Source organism: Phascolarctos cinereus, unplaced genomic scaffold, assembly GCF_003287225.1.
Source record: "Phascolarctos cinereus isolate Bilbo 61053 unplaced genomic scaffold, phaCin_HiC Scaffold_4;HRSCAF=312, whole genome shotgun sequence".
Taxonomy (NCBI): Eukaryota; Metazoa; Chordata; class Mammalia; order Diprotodontia; family Phascolarctidae; genus Phascolarctos; species Phascolarctos cinereus.
In genome coordinates, this window is record NW_027555847.1 from 362,243,845 (window position 1) to 362,270,048 (window position 26,204).

Sequence of the window (26,204 nt, forward strand, 5' to 3'; positions counted from 1 at the left end):
TGTATTAGTAAAGAATAAGTAGATTTCTTTCCAATATTCCTTTAATTCCTATTAGAACAATGCCCTGGACAATCCTTTCTAGAAATTCTGCAAGTCTGCTACTTAGCTTTGAACTCCCTGACCTACCTCAAAACACAGGATGTCCACAATAAATGAAATGGGATGGGAAGAAGCCATTTCAAAGGATTTAGTGCCTATCCTTTCAGGTGGTTCCTTTGCCTATCACACTCTGCTAGATACAAAAATCAATCCTCATATCACAGTCATCATCAGGGCAGAATCTATTCAATACATGAGTCTTCAAAAAGCGTCACTACTTTAGTTTCCAACAGAAGCTTTGTCAGGAAGTGATTCCAACCACAGCCTGAACTGTGACTCAATGTGGTTTCAAACATTCAGTGAGGTACTATGATTTGGAAGAGGCCACGATAACCACAACTAGCAATACTGGTTATTCCTGCATAACACAGAAGCTCCTTTTAGCTCAGTTCAATCTTTTTTTCCAAATCCAGGAGGAAAATTAAAAAAAAATCCTCACAAATGTAGCTGTTAACTACAGGTAGGTTACTTGCTCATTCTTCTACTAAGTGTCAATTTTACCACTGAGAAGGGTTCCTCTTCTCAACATTTCTGACAGAAAACTAATTTCTCACTGTGTAACTAAATTTGCATCAAATAGAAACCAAATAATGCAATGCAAGTTCAATCTAAGGGGTCTTTTATTCTTCTTATTAAAGAGACAAAAATAGCCATCTGTTTACTTAGCTGTTGCCCTAAAGGTATTTTAATGCTGGTGTATCAATTTACTGAATATATCAAGCTACCAAAAATACTTACCATCCACTGCTTTTCTTTGTACCACCAAATGGAAATTTAAAGGACAAAAATAACCTCACTTAAATTTCTTTTAAATTTTATTGCCAACACTCAGATACAAAAGAAAAAGGTTTTAAGTTTGCTGACATGAAAACCCTCTGCAAGGGGAACTGCCCTTGGAGGACCTGACAACTGGCAACTGGGGAATGTTGCTACAGACAGTCCTCCCACCCAGAAACCTTAGCTCATTCATTTGGCTGTGTTCCCCTATAAGAGTGTTCTCAATTCCATCCCCATGGTTATTTCCAGGAACAAGATTAATTTACCTAGGTTACCTAGGTGAAAACTCCTCTCCAAAGTGCCACCTAGGAAAGAGAGTCCAGAGCCCAGTTTGTTGTACAAGACTTAGCTTGCCCAAATGTCATTATTAGCTACATAATTCACAATTATACACAGCACTTAAAGGATTACAAAGTCTCTTCTTCACAACCATCCTGTGAGGTGGTTAGCAGAAGTTTTATTTTCCTTATTTCACAGATAAGAAAGGTTGAGTGATTTCACACATCTATTAAGTGTCTGAGCTAGGATTTGAACTGAGTTCTCTTGACTCCACATCTCAGTCTTCTACTACTGAATACTGCCTCTGCATAATAATGAAAGTCTTCAATTCTGGAGAATATGAGCATGTGCAATTCCAATCCAACACCTGGGTTGTTCCAAAGAAGCAGTTCAAAACCAAATTTACAAACCAAGAGAGGGAACAAAACTTTCTATACAATCCTTCCTTGCCCAGAAAGGGAGTCAATGTATTACACCCCATTTCTGTGATTTTGTTTTCCTCTACCATGTCTAGAATTCACTTCTACCTCACCTCTTCTTCTTGGACCCTCTTGTTTCCTTATACTTTGCTCTAGTCATCTTCTACACAAACTCTAGATCCCCCACCTTCCTAGTACCCAACCTCCTCCTTCCACCAGAAGCTAACTAGTCCAAACCCCTAATTTTATAGATGAGGAAACTACAGCCCAGTGAGGTCAAGTCACCTGCCCAAGGTCACACAGAAGTGTCAGTCTGAATTTGAATCCAGGTGCTCTAGGTCCTGAGAAGGTTTTTATCTAACTACATGGATAATTTGAAAGTCCTTGAGGGCTGAACCTGTTTCCTTTTTTTTTTTGCATGCTAAGGATGTAGCACAATACCAGAGTGGGACAATGGAGTTGTTTAATATATGTTTATGGGTCAAATTATCTAGACTCTATCATCTACTCACAAATTTTAATAGTTATATCTATAGAATCTCTATAGAAAGTATATATTTTTTTTAAAAATTAACATAACATACAGTTAAAGGACCTCCAAAGGACATCTACTATCAGGGAGGTATGAAGTGGAAAGAGAATTGGAACCTAGCTCTACCACCTACTAGCTGTGTAACCTTAAACAAGTCATATGATGATTCTAGGCATGTTTCCTCATTTGCTAAATAAAAATCCTGAATTAGATGATCTTTTAAGGCCCCTTCCAGTGCTTAGCACAATTCCTTGTTATAGTATTAAAACATCTAATAAATGATTATTTAATTGAATGTTTTTTTTCTATGCACGTCTTCTGATTTAAATACAAAGGCTTGTGCTGGCAGTTTACTTACTAGTTTCATCCAAAAGAGGATGGACGAATTTCCAGAAGCATCCAAAGTTTCTATAAAGCAAGCCTATCTCCATTAAAGCTCACCATTCCAGCTTCCACTTCTAATGATTTAATTATTCAAACTCTTTCCCAGGAAGAATGGAAGAAATTCTTAAATTATTGGACTGTTGGGCACTGAACAGCTTTTTTCTTATTACCTTTAAAGAAACTGGAATCACGGAATTTTAGAGTTAGAAGGGACCTCAGTGACCACTGGGAATGGCCAAACTAAACTCCCCCCCAAAAAAGAATACCCACCATAAAAGAACTGCTCAGTCCTCATCCAGTGTCTACCTAAAGATTTCTGAGAAAAAACCCATTACTCCACAAAAGGCAGCCTGTTCCACTACTGGACAGCTCTAATTGTGAGGAAGCGCTTTTTTTGGTTTTTTGTTTGTTTGTTTGTTTGTTTGTTTGACACCAATCATAAATTTCCCTGTTAGCAATTTCTATCCATTTCTTCTGGGTCTAAACAAGGCAAATTTAATCCTTTTTCTCTTTGACAGCCCTCCACATAGTGAAAGCCAAATATCAGGCTCCCCCCAGAGACTTTTCTTCAGGCTAAACATTCCATTTCTTGAATCAGTCCTCATGATATATACTCAAGGCTTTTTACTGTCCTGGTTACCTTCCTCGGGTCACTCCATAGTTTATCAATTCCCTTCCTAAACTGAACATAATACTCCAGGTGTAAAATGACCAGGGCAGACTATAGTAGGACTATCAGTTCCTAATACACCCAGAAGGTAAGCCTCTCTTTTTGCAAAGCAAGCCTGCATAATTTTTTGTTTGTTGTTTGTGGGGTAGGGGTGGGAGGGGTGTCATATGACACTGCTGACTTTTGCTGCATTACAGTCCACTAAAAGCTCAAAAATCTTTTTTTCAGAAAACTGCTGTCCAACCATTTTCCTACCATCTCTAACATATCAGGCTGATTTCCTCCAACCCAAGTGTTAAGACTTCATATTTACTTCTATTATATTTTATTAGACTTATCTTAATCCTCCAGCCTGTCAAAACATTTTTGGAGCCTGACACTATTATATATGAACTTAAAACCTCAAAACTAAGCAATTTACTTTTTCCTGTATTGTTTAATATATGTAGATGTCGATATACTAAGATAATGCATATTTGTTTTCTGCAAATCTTAAACTGCAATATAAATGAGATATTATTGTTTGGCTAATAAGTAGTTCTTCATTTACAAATACAATTCAAATTTTCATTGTACAATGAAAATTTTATACAGTATTTAGAACTCATATGCTATAATTTAATGAATTTATTCAGCTAACAAAGGAAACAGAATTGGATGATCTTTTTATTTACATAACATCATTCCTAATTTGGAAAGTCTGTAGTTTACCTTCAAACTGGACTTGCAAGAGTGTTTCCAAATAGTATGGCCATTTATACAACTCCACAAAAATGTTTCTAAAGCTTTTGTCCTTGAAATGCTCTATTTAATCTAGTGGCTTTATTTATTATCTTTCACTTTCATAGACATTGATTTTGTACTTTTTAAAAAAGCAAACCAAGGACTGTTTTGAGCTACCTACATATAAGAATTCTAACTTGAAAATTACACAAGTGAATTCTGGTGGATTTGCACATTATCATTAATATGTTTTTATTAGCATTTTAAATTATTAGCATTTTAAAAAACATTCTGTTGGTGCCTTTTGTCATTTGTATTTTAAATATTGTGGGGCTTTGTAAAAAAAAATAAAGGACAGGGTATGTGCTTCCTTACTTACATTAACGGACTCTTTATTTTGGACCTTTCATTACAAAGAACTTTGAAACTCCTGGCATTACTATTCATGCCATAAAGCTACAGGAGATAGAAAGCTTGAATTCACTCAAATAAACCTCCCCCTTCAACAAACACCAAACCAGTGGCACTGATTGTGGAATAATCACCATATCATCACCACACTAAACTTTTATGGCTCCTTACTGTAAGGAAGAGATTGATTTAAAAGTTTCTTGTTGAATTTGAGTGGTATGACAAAGAAATGGAGACAGAAGAATAGGGTTTACATACCCCACTAAGCCATGCCCAATCCCAAACTAGCTAAACCCTCCCAACCACTTCTTCCATTTCACTTCCTTTGCTGACCAGCTTTGCCTTCTCCACTACAAATTTGGGTCTGCTAATTTCAGATGGATTCTTAGGCTACTCAGCAGTCCTCCTGATCTTTAGTGCATTCCCTATCACAATACCCACAAGGGCTACTCCAAACCATTTCTACACTCCTCAGTGTTGGTCCTAAAATGTGCTTGCTGAAACTGAATACAATACTCTAGAGGTATTCTACTGGCAGAGTGTAATGGGACTATATTGTCTCCCTTACACTGGGAGTGAATTGTTAATACCTTTGTTAATGTAGCCTAAGATTGTATTAGCTTGTTGCAGTTATAATGATCCAACTAAAAAATCCCAGAACTTTTCCACACTTGCTGTTATCTAGCCACATTTCAGCCATTCTGTATTTGTGAACTGATTTGTAACCCAAATTAGGACTTTATATTTATTCCTATTAAATTTTATCTTAAGAGAATCAGACTATCATTTTTGTCTGATAGATTTTTTTGTATTGTTACTGTTATCTAATGTTATAACTTTCCAATTTTCTTCATCTACAAATTCAACAAACATGTTATTCATGCCTTCATAAAAGTCATTCATAAAAACCTTAAATAGCACAAAACACTTCACCAGAAACTTCTCTCCAAGCTTCTATTGATTTGTTAATCACTACTCTTTGGGCTATTCAACCAATTCTAAGTCCACCTGATAGCACTATTATCTAGCCAAATCTACCCACCTTGTCCACAAGAAGATCATGAGAGACTCTGTCAATACTCAAGGGCATTCCTTTAATCCACTGACTAGTAATCCAGACAAAAAGAAATGAAATTGGTCTGACATGACCTAGTCTCCAAAAGTCATAAGATAGGATTCACTATTTTCCTTTCTACATCCTATTTACAATATAAAAATCCAGAATTTCATCAGGAATCTTGAAAGTCAATCATCAGACTACTAAATATCCCACTCTTTTCACTTTTTAAAAATTAGGATGTTTTCTCATCCCCTCTCCTTGGATACTTTTCCTCCATATTTCTTCAAATATCAAGGCTGTTTCCAATCCAAAACTACTTGAGGACTTGGATTGACAGTTTGGATAATAATAAAGATACAACAGCATTTATACAGTGCTTTTAAGATACATAATGTGAGAGAGGCAATGATTTCTTACTACTTTTCTAATCAGAAAATATTGCTTCCCTGGTAACTTTTGGTCGGGCCTCTAAACGCTCTTTACAACTTTCCAGATGGGAGTTCACAGCAGAAGGGGCCACAGAAAACAGTGAATTGGCCTTTATACAAAGTGTATATATACAAAAAGAACAGTACAGTGCTTGGAAATACAAGTTCTAGTGGGACTGAGTTTGGAGTAAGAGTAATCACTGAATATTAACATACTTATGTTTTAAGACAGTTTCTTGTTTTGTGAGATAGGTATACCAAGAAGTCTAAGGATATACAGTGAAAGGAGATCAAAGAGATGATCAGTATCATTTAACTCTATCCATGAGCCATTTTCAAAAGCCAGGCTCTTAACAGTAGAGAATGGTGTAAAACTCTCACCTGAACCAGACTGAAATATAATTGGGAAATGTTTATCAAAATAAATATACATAATATTCATTTGTAGATTTCTAAGTCAATATGTAGCCCACAAGGTTCCATTTCTATTTGGGTTTGATTGGTTGTAAAACCAGTATCTAAGCATGTCATGGATCTTGAGGAAATCATTGTTCACATACAGGCAATAACATCGAACTGAACAGGTTCATGGAAAAGAAGATTATAATTATTCTGTTCAGGGGCCAGAACTCAGATCAATGAGTGGATGTCACAGTGACAAAGATTTTGTTTCCACTTAAGCAAAACCTTAACTTTTAAAGGTTCCTGAAAATTGAATGGGATACATTAGAAAGTCAAGGGGAAAGCTATGTCTCCAAGTGGATAGAGCCCTAGGCCTAGAAACAAGAAGATTATCTTCCTGAGCTCAAATGCGACCTCAGACACTTACTAGTTGCGTGACCCCAGGCAAGTCACTTACTTAACCCTGTTTGCCTCAGTTTCCTCATCTGTAAAATGAACTGGAGAAGGAAATGGCAAAATACTCCAGTATTTTTGCCAATAAAACCCCAAATGGGGTCACAAAGAGTTGGACACAACTGAAAAAACAACTAAACAATAACAAAGAAGTGTTCAAGCAGAGGCTGGATGAACAGCCATGTGTTCGCTGTGCTGTAGATAAGATTCCAGCACAGAGAGTGGTTGGAACAGAAGTAACACTGATGATTATAATAGTCCTCTACTTAGGTTGCTGGATTATCAGCTATCTGCCAAGTCTGAGTCTATGATTCTGAGATACTTAACACATAGCCTTTCAGGATCTACTGCAGAATCAACACCTACATGCAAAATTTAACAAGCTAATAAGATATGTAATATAATCCCAGGGTAACTCAGAGATTCTATGGTTTTACAGCAATGAAGCTACAAACATGAGAAATGTTCTACTGAAAGAAAAATAATAAGCAAGAGGATGCTTTTAGAATGCCTAACCAGCAGCAGCAAGGTCATGATGAGCAGGTCTGGCAAGGAAATGTTATCAAAGCTCTCAAAAGAGTACAGGATAATAAATCTAGAGCCTAGAAAATGATCTTAAAGATAGACCATCTACTCCTACTTCCTCATTTTCCTATTGAGGAAACTGAGACACAGAAAAGTTAAGTGCCTTAACCAAGGTCACATAAACAGTGGGAGAGTCAGGATTTAAATCCAGATTCTCTGACTATAAATCCATTTTTCTTTCCATTATGCTTTCATCAAAGCAGCTTAGCTTAAGGTCTTGTGAAAAGCAATAACAGTAACAGAAGCAACAAGTTTTTACTTTCTTCAGCTACAGAATGAATGGCTATTTGACTAAAAGATAAAAAAAGCTAAAATCCAAACTTTATTAATAAACTACAACTCTAACATTTTATTAAATTGTCCACAAGATAACATCAACAAAGAAAATCACTGGCCCTTCAAATGTTTAGCTAATACAGCTCTAAATTTTATTTTTCACAAGATAAAACCAATCAGACCCAAGTGTACATTAACTGATATCCAGAGATTAGCCGATAATGCAGACATACGTGTATGTGGAAGCTAACATTTTTATAAAGGTCTTTAAGCTTCACAAACTGCTTATTTTACAATATCCCTATGAAGTAAGTAGGTAACACATTATCATCTCCATTTTATGGATAAGGAAACCCAGCATCAGAGAAAGGCATTAAGTGATTTGCCCAAGGTCATGAAGTTATTAATTGCCAGAAGTTACAAATCTCAATCTCTTGATGCCAAGTCCAGTGTTCTCTCCACTAAACCATAATTTAGCTCATCTGGTCAGAAAATGATGACAAGGAGGTCAAGGCAACAAATTTAACCTCCATACCATCAAGGAAAGATTCATACTCTGCTACTAGACTATACCTTTAACTAACCTATGATGATAATGATGGTTAGCATTTATTTAGCAATTTAAGGTTGTAAATCACTCTATATAAGTTCTCTTTTGAGTCTCACAACAGTCCTGTGAGAAGGGTGCTATTATTTCATAGATAAGGAAACCAAGGCTAAATCACTAAAATGAGGTTAAGCAATGGGCTCAGTATCACACGGATATCTGAATATCTGCAGCAAAATTTGAACTCGGTCTTCCTGATTCCAAAAATCTATTCAATGCAATCAAGACAGTCACCTACAAAATAAGTGTCCTCGACAATGAGACAAACTGATGGAAGAAATGTGATTGGATCAATGCAAAACATATCTTTAACCTACTAGGACCAAAAACTAATAAACAAATAAATTCCCCACCACTCCTTCTTCCCCCCCAAAAAAAAGTTGCAGTAAAGGAAGTAATTCCCAGCCTTAGGCCCAGAGATATTAATGGAAAAAGTGAGTCAATCAACATTGTCATAAGTGTTAATATACTGGACCTTCCATGGATTAACTAATTTGTGCAAATTACTTAACCTCTCAAAACCTGTTGTCCTATCTGTAAAAATGGGACTAGTAACACATGGATCAAATGAGATAACAGATGTGAAATCATTTCTTTAGTTGTAAAGTGTGCTATGAAAATAAACTATCATGGGGCAGCTAGGTGGTGCAGTGGATAGAGCTCTGGCCTTGGAGTCTGGAGGACCTGAGTTCAAATCCAGCTTCAGATGCTTGACATTTACTAGCTGTGTGACCCTTGGCAAGTCATTTAACCCCACTGCCTAGCCAAAAAAACAAAAACAACAAAATCTATTATTTATATACTGTCTTAACAAGCAATCCTTAATTTTCATTTCTTTTTTAGCAACTGGGTCCTTCATAAAATAAAGGCCTATACTTCCCCTTCTTCCTTGACCCATTCATTTCAGGAACTCTACCAATGTCTCAACAAAAGAAATATATCATATGTTAAAGATTTCCACCACACAACTTTACAAAGCAATCTCCAGAAACGCTCAAAGAACTATCCTGCATAACCCCATACCAATGAAATTAGTCAGCCCTTGTTCTTTGGATTCTGCCACGTATATGTGCAATCCTTACTGTATTGACCCTATTTCCCTTACTAGATTGAACACACCATCTCATGTCTACTGGAGTTTTGTTATGTGTTATGTGTTTGTGTTTTAATATCTCCCTTTCACTTTTTACCTGCCAGATGTTGTCACTTCCCCCAAAGCATACTTTTTTCACCTCAGACAGGTACTCCCAATTATTTGTCCCCACAATGAAGAGCTGGGCTGGGACTACTTCTTGCCTGGGTTTGAGTTATATAAAAGCTGTGGGTCCAAAGCAGTGTGTGGCTTCAGTTATCAGGGCTCTTCTTGCTCCTATTGGTTTGAACTTGGTTTCCTACTTGCCCTGCTTTGACCTTTCAGCCCCTGCATATCTCTTGCTTTCTATGCATTGGGATTTTCCATATTGCCTTGACCTTTAATCTTCATGTCTGTCTTGGCCTTTTACTATATCCTTTTCAAGTTGCACAACTTTATTCTCTCCTTCTGCGTCCTTTTCATCTGTCTAGTTTCTAAATCTATTTCCAGCTATTTATGGACATCCTGACTTTAATCTGCTACCTAGTTCAGACCCCCAATCTTGCTCTGCTATTGTTTCCTGAATCTGTCCCTACTCTATACTTCTTCCTTGATCCCCTGCTCTAGGTCCAGTCTATACCCACCATTAAACCAACTCTCTCAGTCTCAGTTTCTCTGATACGTAATAGCTATATGATCCAAGCAAATTACATAAAATTCTAGGCTTCAGTGTTTTCATCAATAAAATGGGGTATCTGGACTAGATGGCTTCAAGCACCTCTTTTAGCTCAAAATCTAGGGTTCTATAATCCAATAAATCTAGACTCACTCCCTAATTTACTGCTGATTTTATTAAACTATGCCACAGTTAAGGGTGGACCAACCTGGCATTTGATGATGAGGTGGTTCATTCTGAGCACTGGCCAAGAAAACAGCTCTTTGCATGTTGACTTAAGACCTGACAGTCTCTATGCCAACCACTAAATTACAACAGGTGGCTCCAGCCCAAACATCCCCTGGATCTAATCTCTGTATTGAATTTACCTTTTTATTCTGTCAACACTAGGACTTCAGGTAGCAATTGAAGATTCAGGGCAAAGAGCCAGGACTTGGAGAGCCAGGGTAAGGACAGGGGTACAGGAAGCAGAGATGACTTAAAGAATGACGACAAACCAGCAGTCAAGCCAGAAATAGGCATCTCGAATCAGGTTAGGAGGATGTGTCAGCATCAAAGGTCAGAGGTGGGCAGTAGATCAACAATCAATCAATAAACATTTATTAAGCACCTATTATGTGTCAGGCACTATGCTAAACTCCAGGGGAACAAAAAGAGGCAAAAGACAGTCTCTGCCCTCAAGGAGTTTACAATCTAATGGAGGAGCCAACATTTGAACAAATTTCTACAGAACACACTACAAACAAGATAAATAGTAAATAATTAACAGAGGAAAGGAACTAACATTAAGAGGGGTTGGGGAAGTCTTCCAGTAAAAGAAGGGATTTTTGTTTGGACTTAAAGAAAACTAGGGAGGTCAGTAGGCAGAGTGGAAGAGGATTTTCAGAAAGGCTTAAAAGACCTCACGTGATGTATCTTGTCCCTCTTTAAGGTGCTTATCAGGTATTACTGTGTATTACTGATATCAACATTTGTCTTACCTCATTGCTACAGTTTAAAATTTCCTTATGGCAGGAACTACAACCTATCTGAACTTTTATATGTCCCCAGGTACCCAGAACATCACACTACAAGCAGTAATTGCTTAACAAATCTTAATTTTAATTTGGCAGGTTATGAAAGGCCAGAAGAGGCAACAGGTCTGGAATCCAGGAAGAGAATCTGGTCTAAGATCCTAGGAAAGGAAACTAGACAACCAGGGCTTAGAAGACTGGAGTCAGAAGAAGCATGAATAACAGGAGTGGGAATCCAGTCTAGAAATCTAGACAATAAGCACCAGCAGTTTTATCTTTGTCAGATTCCTGCTTCGATCCTGAGAGTGTCAGGGACCAACCTTAGATTCTTTGGCAGGCATTGGTTCATATGAAGTATTGACAACATGGGTTGGAAGAAGCAGCAGATTCTGGTACATATGAGATACTTTCACAGCTATGCATTTTTCCAAAAGAGACTTGATCAGTAGTCCCCAGTAGTACTGCCCAATATAACAGAATAATCCAGTAAAATAAGATTTACCAAATCCCGTGGGATTTTTATCTAAATGCTTTATCACTCTATGAGGCCACATGGTTTCCTGTTGCCAGGGGAGAGGCAGCATGGCATACTAGAGAATAGGCTGGAGTTAGAAAATCGGAAAGACCCAAGTTCAAATTCCATCTCAAACAGTTAACAGCTATGTGATTTTTGAACAAGTCACTTAATCTTTCTAGGCCTCAGTTTCCTCATCTGTAAAATGCAGTTAGACTCAATGACCTCTAAGGTCCCTTCTAGCTCTAAATCTGTGAACCTATGTTAAATCCCTGGACAAGCCTCTCTGATCCAAAATTGCTCCCCATGCCCAATTCTCTGGTCTCACATGACAGTGGTCTTCACTGGAATAGAGGAACTTGCTATAATCTCTTTTAGAGAATCATCCCCATCTAAACCTCCAATCTGTTTTTATTCACTGGTCGCTGTTCATCTTCCTCTACCTTCTCTAAAAGAAGAAGAGGAGGAGGAAGAGAAGGAGAAGAGAAGGAGGAGGAGGAGGCAAAGGAAAAGAAAGAGAAAGAGGAGGAGGAGGAGAAAGAGGAGGAGGAGGAGAAGAAGGCTTTCTTCTCCTGCCCCATCAGGAAGATAGAAAAGTAGATGAATAAATTCTATGTAGAATCTCAATCCCAATGTGCCCAAAGCATCTGTGATCATTCCGATACCCTGAGTCAATATTTTGTGGAAAACTGGGAAAAAGGTTTGGCAATCGTATTGAAAACAATCTCCTATCCTCCAATCTTTTATCCACCCTCACCCCAAACCAGTAAGAATTTTAATATCCAAAATATGAAGGAGAAAAAAACTAGAAACATGTTTATTTGCTCACAGAACCCTCCCTCCTTTTTTTTTTCAAGATCCATGATTTCACCAGTGTAGAGTGCTCCAGTGTGGAAACTTCCTCTACCAATGCAATTCAGCAACTATTTGCAACTTAATAGCCTTTGAGAGTTCCCTAGAATACTCTCCTAACTTAACAGCCAACGTGTGACAGGCAAAACTTGAACCCAGGTCTTCCTGATTCTAAGGCAGGCTTTGTATCCAAACACTCCCTCTTATTGGCCTATATCTAGAAATTTAATATTTCTGGTGGAATGACTGAGGCAAAGAAACTCTTCTTTAATGCCTTAAGTTAACACAAATTACACCAAGGAATGATCAGCCAGACAATATGAATCACCAGCCGGTTTAAATGTTTCTTGAATCCAAGTTCAAGTGCCTGAATACAGCCTTAGCTCCCTGACTGCAAGGTATGGCCAAAAAGAAACAAATATACCCACTCTGGTCCCAAGTTTCACTTACTTTGGGGCAGATACAGAGTCACTGTAACTAAAGAACTCCAAAGATAAAACTCCTGGTATTCAGACTAGTAAGACTCATTATGAGTTTACTCCTACATACCTCCTCTCTTCCCCCTCCTCAAAAAACCTTGAAAACAGGGAAGGGAAGGCAGAACCCTCCACAATCTAAGAAAAGCAGGGAAGCAATTCTACTCCTAAAACTTAGAGCAGTGAGCGATTACCATCTTTAATGGGGACTACAGCAAATGAGGATTTATTTAATACCTCTTGTCTCTATGAAGTGACATGCATATTTCTGCACTTTCAAAAAAACAAAGAAAGTGGATTTATATATCAAATCCTGCCTGTTCTGGAGAAAAGGTTAATAATAAACTGGTCTATTTAAAGACAAACTGAAAAGAAATGAATATTGAATCCCCTTTCAGTGTCCCAGTCATCCATATGTAACTATAGTACCAAGGTAGCTAATTCTTAAAACTAGACACAACCACACATTTCATCCTTGCTCAGTACATAAAATTTTTAAACTTGCTGAACAGCAGAGAGGATGTGTGTGGATGCGTAAAATACAGGGTGTTTTATTTTTATTTTTCAGTTATCCTAATGCACAGTTCATTAAGGATTATAAAAGTGAACAAGACAACAAGGAATTTTGAGTTTTAATTATATTACAATGAAATCAATGACTAGAGCTAAGTTTCAAGTGAATACACATAAAAACGTGACCTATCAACTCTTCTAGAAAACAGATTTTTGTTCTTACTCTTAAGTCGCCCTAGTGCTACACAGAAACTTGAAGAAGACAGCATTTACCACTAGTCCAACTGGCTTGTCTTCCTTGAAAAGACAGTAGGCTCAAGGCAGCTAGGTGGCACAATGGATAGAGTACTGGCCCTAGAGTCAGGAGGACCTGAGTTCAAATCTAGTCTCAGACCAGACAGTTGACACTTACTAGCTGTGTGACCCTGGGTAAATCACTTAACCCTAACTGCCTCAAAAAAAAAAAAGTAGGAATCCCTAGAATATGGTATGTAAATATATTTCATGGAGAACATATGATTCTTTACCTAATACCTTTGCTACAATCTCTATCACGGCTTGATATTTGAGAAATATTATTAAAAATTTTGTATTCTTGGTCAAATAAATCCCTCACAATGCCTGGAATATTTCATACTAAAAATTACTGACATTTTACTTGACTAAACGAAATTGTATGAATCTTACTGGATGAAATAGATTTCATGTCTGTCATGGTCACCTCAGCCATCTACATTGCTAATTTACAAATCAAGATTTGTAAATCTTCAAGTGCTACACAGAGAGATACAGACACTTCAGGTATTGTGATCATTATTATTGTTAATAACAATGTTTTTTCCCAGTTCAGTTGCCAGTTGCAAGCTGCTAGCTACAGTCTCCAGTCCAAGCCTAACAACAACCTACTCTTTCTACCTCTCTATTCCTCTCTTCCTCAGCCTCTCTGTGTAATAAGAAAATCTGGTCAGTCTTGGCTCCTTCCCCCAGAGGAAGGGTGGGGTGAAGATGAGTTGACAGAAAGAGACAGAATGACTGACTAATCCACAGGTGTAACCACTAAGCACGAAAAGAACTGTATGGAAGTATATGGACATTTTTATTTTATTTAATTCTGTCTGATATAGGTCAAAGGTCCTTGGGGTATACTACATTGGTGTTATTGGTGTTTTTGTAAAAGACTCCAGCTCCCTTTGTTTACTTCTGAGGGTAAAGCCCAATATTTGGGGGCTACTTCATAGACAGTCTATAGTCTTGGAAGAGATCTCCTGGGTGGAACACATGTGAGGTATGACACATCCCTGAACCATGATAGAAGAGACCCAGACAGGTATGCCACAGGCCAGCATTTTGAGATCGCTAAATTATAACTAGGCTAAACTGCCTTATGCACTGACTTGTATGAGATGTGTCTTCTATAAATCCAGAATCCAACTGGTACACACATAAGCTTAGACCTTGGGACTAGCTCTTAGTTGGGCATAACTATTATTATTTAATATTTTAATGAATCTTAAGGCAGCTGTAAAAATTAAACTTCTGGAAATATAGCTGTAAAGAATAAAATACTTCAGTACTTTGATTTTTCTTGTTTTTAGTTTTATTTAATTTAGATTAGTTTTGGGTTATGAAGCATGTCAGCCCCATTAGACAATTCTCTGTTGTCACTTCATCTCACATTCTGATATCCATTCACAAAACTTGTGTTAAGCAATATGACTTCAGAAGTCTAAAATGCAATCCATAAGGCTGGTCTCTTTTCTGGTGACAAGGTAGTTTGCTTTTTTTTTTAATCCCTTAAAGCTGTTACTTCTTAATTCATGAGAAACATGATTATCTAAAATATCTGCACAAAGAAGAAAATTCATTAGGAGAGTTATAGTTAAGGGGAGTAGAAAACAGCAATACAGAATTATTTTAAATACCCTGTTTCCCTTTTATTGCCCACTTTTGGACCTTCTACATCTGGGCAACCTAGCCATCAAACTCTTAATGACTACATGGAGTTCTACCAAATACCATTCCTAGGATATAGGAAAGCTATTTGAAACCAACTAACAACATCCTATACCTCAGGGTAAAGCTCAAAGTATTTCAAGGGAATGACAAAAAAAATGCAGGCTGCAAAATTTTAATTTATATATAACTGAAATAACCTAGCAATAAAGGAAAAAATAATCTGTTAAATGTTGATGACTCTCTCCTCCTCCTCCTTTAGTATCCTGTTGAAAAGATATCCCCCCCCAAAGTGGAATGTCAAAAAAAAAAACTGAGAAGAAAAAAACCTATCTTTCTCAGCACATCAGATTTCATGAATGTTTTTTAAAATGCCATTAATTTAATGTATGTGGAAAAAAATAATTCTCCTAAAAGAAGATAAAAAGAAGATGAGTTTAAGACTCCAGTTACACTTTCTTTCCAGTTTACCTTCTGTAGCCAAACTAACACATTCTTTCTCCAAACTAGATTATAATTCATGCTCAGAAATACTTCAATACAGCTGCAGGCAATCTCAATGAGCTTTCTATTTGAGGTAGGGTAGGGCCTGCCTGCGAGCGCAGTAACCAGCTACCATCAAAGCAAGGGCCCTGAAATGTCTATGTCAACATTTTGCCCCTTTCCCAAGACTCAACATGCTAATGCATAATCGACCAGTTTGTATTCACATTTCCAATTCAGCTACCTTTCAAATGGGACCTGAAACTTGCTAAATTGTTGTGCTTCTGTCTAAATCCAAATACTAGAGACAAACCTCAATCCAAGATGAGCTCATGATTACTGATGCAGAGAACCAGCCCTCCAATGTTAAACAGCATTTTCAGCTGGAAATACTGGCCTACATACAAAAACCAAATGCTATTTTCCAGAAGATTTATGAAAACATAAAGCTAAAACCACCAACAGGACTTCAAACCAAAATGCTATTTAGGCATATTCTATGCGTGCAATTCCCAACAGGCATTTTTAACATCTCAGGAAAAAAACAAAAAACTGCCACTAGTCAGAGGTTTGTCTTTCAAATTTAAATCAAAAAGAAACATTGACTTTGAGGGAATGATTTCAGTGACCACAATTTTAAATCAGCTTATTGTTCTAAAATTAAGAGTGATTATGTTTAGTCACATGAATTTTGGTTGGCAGGACAGAAAATGCAACAAATAAGAGACGTAGATTTGAGTCTGCTTTGCAAGCATAATTCTATAGTGAAATACAGAACCTCTAGCATTTAGAAATGATACTGAATTTGAGAAACAATTTTAACAACATTTTAAAAAGAAATTCTGCTCCATTATTCTACTAGTTTAACAAATCTCAAAAGAATATCCATACAAAACACTACACAAAGTATTTTTTTAATCTACACTGCAATTTTCTTTTCCTTTGTTTATACTTCATTGAAATATATTAGGGTCTGAAGTACCACTAAAATTCTAAATAAATACATACATACATACATACACAACCACACCCTTACATACCTGCCACCCTTTAATTCAGCTATCCTGCCCACAACTACCACTACTTAACTTAATTTTAAAATGCTCAGTGTTTCTGAGATTGTCTACTCTTCTAAACAGGCAGAAGAGCAAAATAACCACTTCACCCTAATCACAAAAATTCATTTTCAATCATTCCCTCCATGCTCACCCTATGATTATAGTTTTACAAAGCTCCAACAGGCAAGACTGGTTATATCTGTTAACATCATTTCGGATAAGATTCTGGAGTTGCTGATTTCCTGTTTTTGGAAGTTATGGTCCTTTCGCAAGGATCCCTAAGGCAAAATGTTCAGTGTTCCTGGGTAAGCTTAAACACAGCCTTTGTTCTTCACTTTGCTACCTTCATGATTGCTTTCTTCTCTCTTCTCTTCCTCCAAAGCCTTTACTTTTCCATAATAAATTTAAATGCCAACTCAAATCTAAGAATACACTTTTAAGACATTAGAGACTTTTGCATTATCCATGATTGTGACGTTACATGTTGGAAATAGGCATCCTTTGGCAGAGGATGCCAACCCATCCTGTGTTCTTTTGGTATTTCATTATTATCCAGGTTAAAATGTATCCCACAGATAATCCACTAGAACATTCAATCCAATCCATCCCCCCAACACACCCATCACCACTACTAGCACCACCATCAAAATCACTAAAACATTCCTCTACTTGGTTCCACATGAATCCCTTTCAGGATAAGACAATGCTGCAAAGTAAAATAAAGCTGGTCAGTTGAATGAAGAAAATGTATGTCTAAGTCCAAAGTCTATAAATTCTAAAATGATGAACGAGGTGGCCTCCATTTGATGGGCAGTTACCTTTTATGTAACCATATGGAAAATGCTACATGGGTAGGACTGTGGTGCAATGCAAAACAATCCATTTTCCCCACAAGGCCCGTGGTTTCTTACCAGCATTTGCACTTGCCACTTATCAAGGCCTATTTCTTGAAACTGAGTAGCCAGCAAGATGCCTATGTACATGCTATTTAAAATGAAGCCATCCTAAATTAGCTCTGATAACAATGTCATCATAAAGTCATGCTAATCCCATTAAACTTGGATGAGTATTTCTTGTAGAGTCAAACCACAATTTCTTCACCAGTGAACCAATCAGTTGTCAGAGTTAATCTGTGTATGCATGTATCTTCAAATTATTATATTCATGCTCAAAATATCATATCTCACCTTGTGAACCTTGACCTTTTGGAAAGACTGATCAATGCTCAGTTACTGTCACACAGATGCATTACCTCTGCAAATATGAAAGGGTTAAAAGCAGCCCCAGTCAATAGGCCTACAAGAAAAAAAAGACAGTATGTATGCCTTATAGCATCACTGAAATGCATTTATGCTCATTCCTAGAACAATATTGTTACCTTTTGGCCTTCACAACAGTCAGATGTACCCCCCCACATAAACACACACACCCTTTTAAAGCATCTAAGATGAAAAGCACAAGACAGCACACAACCTGCAAAAGAAAACAGCATGCAAAGCAGCATTCTCCAAGTCACAAATAAAACTACAATTACAAAAACATCAGTTCATTTTGGTTTGGTTTTGTTAAAAGAGAGAGAAAGACTGCAAAAACCAAGTGTCCCCACCCTAGCAAAGCACATTTTTTTTCTTTAATAAGGGTCATAAATCTCAGCTCCTTGTCCATCCCTTAAGCAAAAGAAAAAGGCATGAAAAGCCCAAGTAACCTCAGATCCTGCAAACCTGTCCATTTTTTTTCCTCCTCTTCCCTACACAGAATCTTTTAGGACTACATTAGACACATACCAGTGCTGTGTGGTGTCTAAAGTGTGCATTCACATAGTGTGTTGGGATGGTACCTTCCTGCAAGCTCCTCTGCTTTTGGCTGCCATGAAGGGAGGAAGCTGCTATCCCACTGTAGTAGCTCAGTGACTGCATTGTGTTCAGGAGCTGATCTGCCTCAAACCAGTTTCAGCCGGTTCTGGTCACCCTACATAAAAAAGCTATGGCAACCCTCGCTGAGTTGCCAACAAGTCCCTGAAAATCAACAGCGCAGGGGGGATCTCGCTAGGGGTTGCTTTTTCCTTTTTGGTCCTGGTGAGGAAGGGGAAGTCATCGTGTATCCCCCCCCCTCAACACACATGCACAGACCCTTGAAATGCTCACCTTTCCAGCGCCCCTAAAGCCTCTCAGGGCCCCATTCCCCCCCTCCCTTCTACCCGAAGCTCCCAGCACATCCATTTCCCCCTCCTTCCTTTCCCCACTTACCTCCCACAACCTGGCTCAGATCTTTGTATGTGTGTGTATTTCTATGTGTGTATGTGTATCTCTGTGTTGGGAGCTAACAAAGAGCCCCCCAATAAAGAAAAATCTAGAGCTCTGTCCTCACTCTGGATGCGTTTGCTGCACACGACGGCCTTCAACCCCATAGCAGAGAGCTGCGGGCTTGTTGACCAGGTTCTTCTCTGCCTGACACCCCGACTCTACTCCACCCCACCTCCCTGCCTGCCCTCCCCTCTCTCCCAATACTGTCACCACCACCACCACCACCACCCACCACCACCACCACCACATGCCCCACACCCGCCCGCCCGCCCACCCAGCCAGCCAGCCAGCCAGCCAGCCAGCCACCACCCCCCTCCTCTTTCTCCAACCTTCTCCTCCTCTTCTTTCAAGTACCTGGGGAGAAAAAAAGTCCAAATCCCTTCACCCCAGGGAAGAAAGCTGGGGATGTCCATAGGGAGAAGGAAGGATGAAGGGGAAGAAGGGGAGGAGTGGGGGGACAGAGGCCCCTTTAAAATAAACAGTGTAGAGACAGTGCTGGGGGAGGGGAGGAGAAGGAGTGCCCCACTGCTCACGTGGCCCCCTCTCAGAAGCCGTGGGGCCTAGCTCCAGCGGCGCCCTTTTCCAACCCCCCAGGAAAGTGGCAGCAAAGAGGAGAGAAGCTCTCCCCAGAGAAGAGCTTGAAGAGGACAATGCTGTCAGGCCAAGGGGACTAAGAATCGCCCATTGCCACCTCACCCCTGCAGTGGTGGCAGCAGCCAGGGGCAGATGCAAACGCGACCTATGTCCCCCCCCACCCATTCCAGTCTTCTACCCAGAGCCCCCCTCTCCTGGTTCCTTCCTGCCCTCCGACCCTCACCTTTTCAGACACCCACACCTACATATACACACTCACACTCATAGGCGCACACCCACCCCCTTCCCGGTGTTGGCCTTTGCAGCGGTCAAGCCCGGGTGTCTGGGCCGCAGCTCGGATGACCTTTGTTTAGCGCGGCGCCGCCGGCTGCTGCTGTAGCTGTCGTGGCTGCTGCGGCTGCTGCGGCTGCTGCTACGGCGGCGGCGGCGGCGGCAGCGGCGGCGGCAGCTTCCATATTACGGGCGTGTCATCTGCATTCCCGCTGCCTGGGTCTGTGTGTGTGTGTGTGTTGGGGCGGCCTCGCCGCCGCCGCTGTTGCTGCTGCTGCTGCTGTTGTTGCTGCTGCTGCTGCTGCTACTACTACTACCACTGGCTGCGCCGCAGCTTCAGCTCCCCGGGCAGCTGCAACAGGAGCAACCACAGCAGCAGAGGCGCCGGGGCCCGGCCCCACCGCAACATACCCCGGGGCCTGGAAAGTCTGAAGCCCCGGGCCAGGCGGGCTGGCGGGCGCCGGCACTCGGGTCCCCGCCGCGCGCGGCCCTGTGCCTCTCTCCCGGGGAGCCGCGCGCGACGACCCAGGGCAGCTTGGCAGAGTAGGCCGCGCGCGGCGCCGCGAGCCCGGGGCTGAGCAGAAGCTGCGGCCTAGGGAGGGAGGGGAGGGTGCCGCCGTGGCCCCAGCTCGCCCAGGCACGGCCGGAGAGCCGAGCGAACAAAAGAGAGGAAAGGGAGAAGGGGGAGGGGGGGGGGGCTGGGAATGGGGGAAGGGAAGATTGGGGAGGGGGGGTGTTGGTTAGAGAGAAAGGCATGCAATATGCTATTATTCTTATAACTAGCTTAGATTATTACGAATTTTAAAATAAGTCTGACAGACCTGCCAAGTCTCACCCATATGGGGCTGCTGGATTTTAACTCTCGCCCTGGTGATGGTGGTGGTGGTGAGAAAGATGGAGAGAGGATTTTTTTTTGTCCAATGTGTATTTCAATCAGACATTTTAGGATCTGACTCAGTCCTTTAAACGGCCGCAAGCCGCAGCTACTGGAGAGCAAGGCCTTGCTAAAGATGGCTGGAGAATATCTAGAGACTGAGGGTGGGGGGGGGAATCTTAAGGAAAAGAAGGGGTGGTGGCTCTGTTAGCCTTATGATGGTGGCAAATAAAAAAGGGGAGGGGGAAATCTTAAGAGAAATTAATTTCAAGCTTCTCCCTTGAGGATAAAGAAGGGGCCTTTTATTTATAGGTCCAGCTTGAAGCCCTTTTGTCTTTAAACCTACCACAAAAGGAGTAAAGACACCCCAGTGAGGAGAATGAGTTAAAAAGACATGCATTTTGCTGTCTGAGAATAAAAAGAAATTGGGACTTGATTAAACTATGCCAGTTAACGTTTCTTTCGTAGTTTTTTAAAAGTGAAGACTGATATTAAGAAAACTCAGAGGGAAGGGAAAACGATGCAAAAAGCCCAAGTTTTTAAATCCTAGAAGCAAGGGGTTTTTTTAGATGTAACATATATGGTATTTTTAAAGAAAGAGCACACAATAGTCAAACACATATATAATACTGACACGTCTCAATCTTTCCATGTCTTAAAGGTGAGATTACATGGTTTTCTGTTGCAGATTGAGCCTCTTGTTTTATCCATTTGTATGTCATGGTTTTTGAAATGTCCACAATCTTTTTTTTTTTAGGAAACATCATATAAAACTGAAAACCAATTTAAAACACACAGTGCCAATTGAGCAGCCACTGGGAATAGAACAAAATGGGAAAATCTGTAAAAAAAAAATGCCTTTCTCTCCAAGTCTGCTAAGACTTCACTTGGCTCTATCACTACAAATACTGCATCAAACTAGGCTACACCTTTTTTTTTTTAAAAAAAACCTGCTATACCATTTGACTAAACTACAGTGGCAAAGAATATTTCCAGCTGATTCTGTACTGCATGAAATACTTCTGGGTGTTTCCTTTTGTTGGTTTTAAATTAGATTAATTAGTTAATGTCTGCAGAGCATTTGGAGGAAGAAAAGCCCTTGAAAGATGTGTACCTTATATTAACTTCCATTGTTCTTATGTTAAAGATTTAGAATTAAACATAACAGTTTTACTATTTAAAAAAAGCTTTTCATATGAATGAACTAAAATATGATCTCAGAGATATCATTACTCGTTAGTCTAAAATAACAAATTGCTTGTGGTTGCATATAAATTTGATTATATTTGCAGTTTTAGAAAGGTCTATGTAAATGGCAAAATTTTCTCCGGCATACCTCACATTTGCCAGTACCATATGGTAAAATGGAAGATCATCAAAGGCCTGAAAATAATCACTTCCACTCTTGTATGAATTATATTTTCAATTTTACTTGAACTTTGTTCTTTTTTTCTTCTACAGAACATGGATGAGCCCATGGCCCTAATCAGCTACAATATATTTTCTGCAACAGACTACTGGTATGTACTCATGGTATTGTTATATATTCTCTGGAAGTATATGACAAGCATGCCATAATATTTAATAAATGCTATAGCATTTAATAGACTTGGGTTCTGTGGTCAATTTGATAGCATTTCCCCATCCTTTTTCATTGTAGTTTATGTTACAGAACAGCCAAAGGGATTTGAAGGGTTCCAAGATTGTCAGTAGATGGAATGTTTTGCATGGAGTGTCTTCATCTTCAGAATTTCCTGATGGTCTCAAGATGGCAAAGATTGTTTTTGAACAGATCACTTTACGAAAACATTTCAAATCAAGACTTTCTCATAATAGCAGGAGTTTTAGGGAAAATTGGTTTGCAAATGTGCCTGAATTCACAGATAATAGATCCATTATGATAGTCTTCAAAACATATAAATATATCAAACTGGTAATAGAAGATTCAGTTTTCCTACAAATCATCAAAACCTTTTGTTTCTAGAGGGATTTAGATGAACCATTTTGCTAACCATCTTTGTTACTTATAAGACAAATAGACAACTAAAAGCATAAGCTCCAAAATGCTGCATTTCACAGAATTATAAAATTCCAGCGTTGGAAGGATTTTTTTTTTAGTCCGAAGTATAAAATAAAAAATGCTTTACCCAACCAAAAAAAAAATACAAAAACTGCTTGGAAAGATACATTGTATCCAACTGTAACAACAGAGGCCATTACCTGACTGTGCAAGATTGAAACAAATTATTGTTTCCGAGTGTCATGCATAAAGGTCAGAGCAAAGAAATCATGTAACATTAATGCCAAGTAGAAACTACAAGAATTCCAGTTCCTTGGGGATTTTGTTGTTTTGGAATTTTGTTTTGGGGATTTTTTTCCTGTATAAATCAAAAGGGATTTGATTTTTCACCAGACACCTATCAGTGGACCTCAAAATGCCAGCTTTGATTTTTTAAGATGATTTCTCTCTTTTGTAGACCTCATTAGTAAGGCATAGAATAGCCCTCCACATATCTTTCTGTCTTCCACATTCCTCAGTGGAAATAGGAAAACATTCTATAGACAGAGTACATAAGAGGTGACAAATACACTTTCCTAGGTGTATTTGCAGTGTGCAACTCTTCAAACTGAAAGGTCTATGACCTCTAAAGAGATATAGGCTAAATTTATCATTGATTTTTTTGAAGTATTGCTTACTTTGTCCTTTAGTCATGCAGTTTTAGAATTTGTATCCCAGTGGTCATCAAAAAGACCAACCAGATTTTATTTTGGTTTTAGTGATAATAAAAAGATTGCTATGATTATCTGGCTTGGCTAAAATGTAAAATTGAAGGGACTTATAACTAAATAAATACGATAAATCCACTAGAAAGATAGAGAGGATGGATATAATGGTATAGATTTCAATTCTGGTGATCCTAAATGAGCTAACAAAGAAAATCCCTTTGCCTTTCATTAACTACATAAACTGCATAATAAAACATCTCCCATGGTAAGGAGACTTGTAATACAGACACTACTTGGGCAGTCGATTCCTTTAGGTGAAGGATATAAAATTTTGATTCCTTTAAGACTGAAAAACTAATTTTGATGAATTTTGAAGTTTGACATTCAAGCTAAAGCATTAAAAAAATTAGTCTCTTGGACTTTTATGAGATAATTTCCTCAACCTGTTAGAAAGTGGTCCCAAGGAAGCCAAATCCATGAGTCTAATCCATTACAGGTCAGTAAGCCTAACGGAGAAAAACTTCAGTCAGGCTGCACTCATGATCTCAAAAAACCATCCTCAAAATCCATGCTACTGACCTTTCAGGATGAGGGGTGAGTGGGAATGGGAAGCAGGTGACATGTCAAAGTATAAACCCATTCCCACTCCTGGAAAGACTTCCAGAAAGCAATTTGGAACTATGCCTCAAAGGCTATTAAATTGCATATCTTTAACCCAGTGATACCATTACTAGATCTATATCATAAAGAGATCAAAAAGAGGAAAGAATCCATATGTACAAAATTATAGCACCTCTTTTTGCAGTGGCAAGGAATAAGTGATTGTAATGGAATACTATTGGGCTATAAGAAATGAAGGAGACAGTTTCAAAGAAACCTTAGGAAGACTTCTATGAACTGGTGCAGAGTGAAGTGAGCAGAACCAGAAGAAAAAAAATCATAACAACAACCAACCACAATTTCAGAAGACAAGTGCTAAAGTAATGTGCCCACCTCTTGATAAAGAGGTAATGGATTCAAGAAGTAGACCAAGAAATATTTTTTGGACATGACCATTGCAGAATTTGTTTTGCTTGTCTGGTTATATCTGTAACAGTGTGTGTGTGTGTGTGTGTGTGTGTGTGTGTGTGTGTGTTTTCTTTCCCATGGAAGGGAGTGGTAGGAGGGACAGAAGGCAAATATTCATTTGAAAATAAAATAGGGGCAGCTAGGTGGTGCAGTAGATAGAGCACCAGCCCTGAAGTCAGGAGGACCTGTGTTCAAATACGGCCTCAGACCAAACACTTGACACTTACTAGCTGTGTGACTCTGGGCAAGTCACTTAACCCCAATTGCCTAAAAAGAAAAAAAAAGAAAAGAAAATAGTCAATTCTGCTTTAACTTTTGTTTTGAAAACTTGAGTTTGTTCCAACAGGATTGATATATTAGGGAACATGTTGAGCGTAACATAAATTTTGACTTTGCAGATACTTAATTTCTTCCATGAGCAAGAAGGAAGAAAACTACACCACTTCACAATAACTCACAAGCTGCACACTTCTTTATGTCACCAGACACCCACTTCCACAAGCAAACTTCAGATCTTTGTCAAGAAAAAGTGCCATATCTATTGTATATCTTCTGGTGCAGTAGAAGCCATAGGGGGAGGCATTCCCTCCCCCACTGATTATTATCCAGCCCCAGTAGTAAGCCAAGCAGCAACCACCAGTTATTGTAGTATTTATTTATTTCTTAACCATTTAACATGTATAAAACTGTGGTACCACTTTTAGTAGATGCCTATCTTTTTAAAAAAAATATGTATCACTGATAAAATTCCTGAATGTAGGGCCCCTAAACTCCATTGTCCCAATAATCAGTGTGTTTTTTTGTTGTGAGAAAAGCATGGTGCTTTTTGGGAACACATGTATTGGGTTAGAGCATAAAACAAACTGTATTTATTTCAGAAAAAAAAATCTACAGCACACATCCACTGAGATTCTGGGTTGGGACACCATCTGGTCAGACTAAGCTAACACCAAACTAGGAGACAGTTGCAACTGGATGTGTTTGGGCAACAATTGACATTTGTCAATGACTTGAATGAAGACATAGATAGCATCTTTAGCAAAGGTGCAGATAACACAAAGTTAGGAGGAACAGGTTAGACAACATATCTAGGATGCAAAAAGTTTGTCTATGACAGTGGACTAGATTTAATCAAGTAAAGCCCAACAAGAATAAATGTAAAGACACATGATTGATTTTTTTTTTAATCAACCACGTAGGTACAGAATGGAGAAAGCATGGCCAGACAGCAGTTCATGTGGAAAAGAAAAAAACTGGGCAACAACTCAATGTGAGTTAGCGTGCCATGACAGTAAAAAAAAAAAAGCTAACAAAATCTTTGTATCAATAGAGGCACAATGTCCAGAACAAGGGAGGGGATAGTCCTGTTGTGCCAGGCCCTTCAGACCACATCTGGAGTACTATGTTCAGTTCTTGGCGCCATAATTTAGGAAGGCATTTTAAAAATCTGAGGGACTTCCCATAAGCATGACCAGCATAATGAGAGGTCTGGAGAATCAATGATTGGTTAAAGAAATTGATGATGTTTAACTCAGAGAAGAAAAGACTGGTAGCCAGTGACATGATAACTATCTTTAGTTATTTAAAAAAGCTATTGTGTGGAAGAGGGATTGTCCTTGTTTTTCTAGGCCCCAAAGGGTAGAACTAGTAGCA

At 38.9% G+C, this 26,204-nt stretch overlaps 1 protein-coding gene across 11 annotated transcripts in view; it reads right to left on the reverse strand.

Moving 5' to 3' along the window:
• The window catches only part of ZNF532 (zinc finger protein 532), a 113,448-nt gene extending 92,547 nt beyond the window's left edge, over nt 1–20,901 (reverse strand). The window contains exons 1-4 of one of the 11 annotated variants that reach the window (XM_020994915.2): nt 19,892–20,518; nt 19,348–19,372; nt 18,553–18,711; nt 17,903–18,011 (exon numbers count right to left, since the gene is read on the reverse strand). The gene's annotated coding sequence lies outside the window, so the exon portion shown is untranslated. Of the gene's footprint in view, nt 1–17,902; nt 18,012–18,499; nt 19,213–19,347; nt 19,778–19,891; nt 20,519–20,703 lie in introns of those variants that run through there. The other 10 variants (XM_020994931.2, XM_020994923.1, XM_020994947.2 and 7 more) reach the window with 10 other exon arrangements.
• Nucleotides 20,902–26,204: the final 5,303 nt, after the last annotated feature.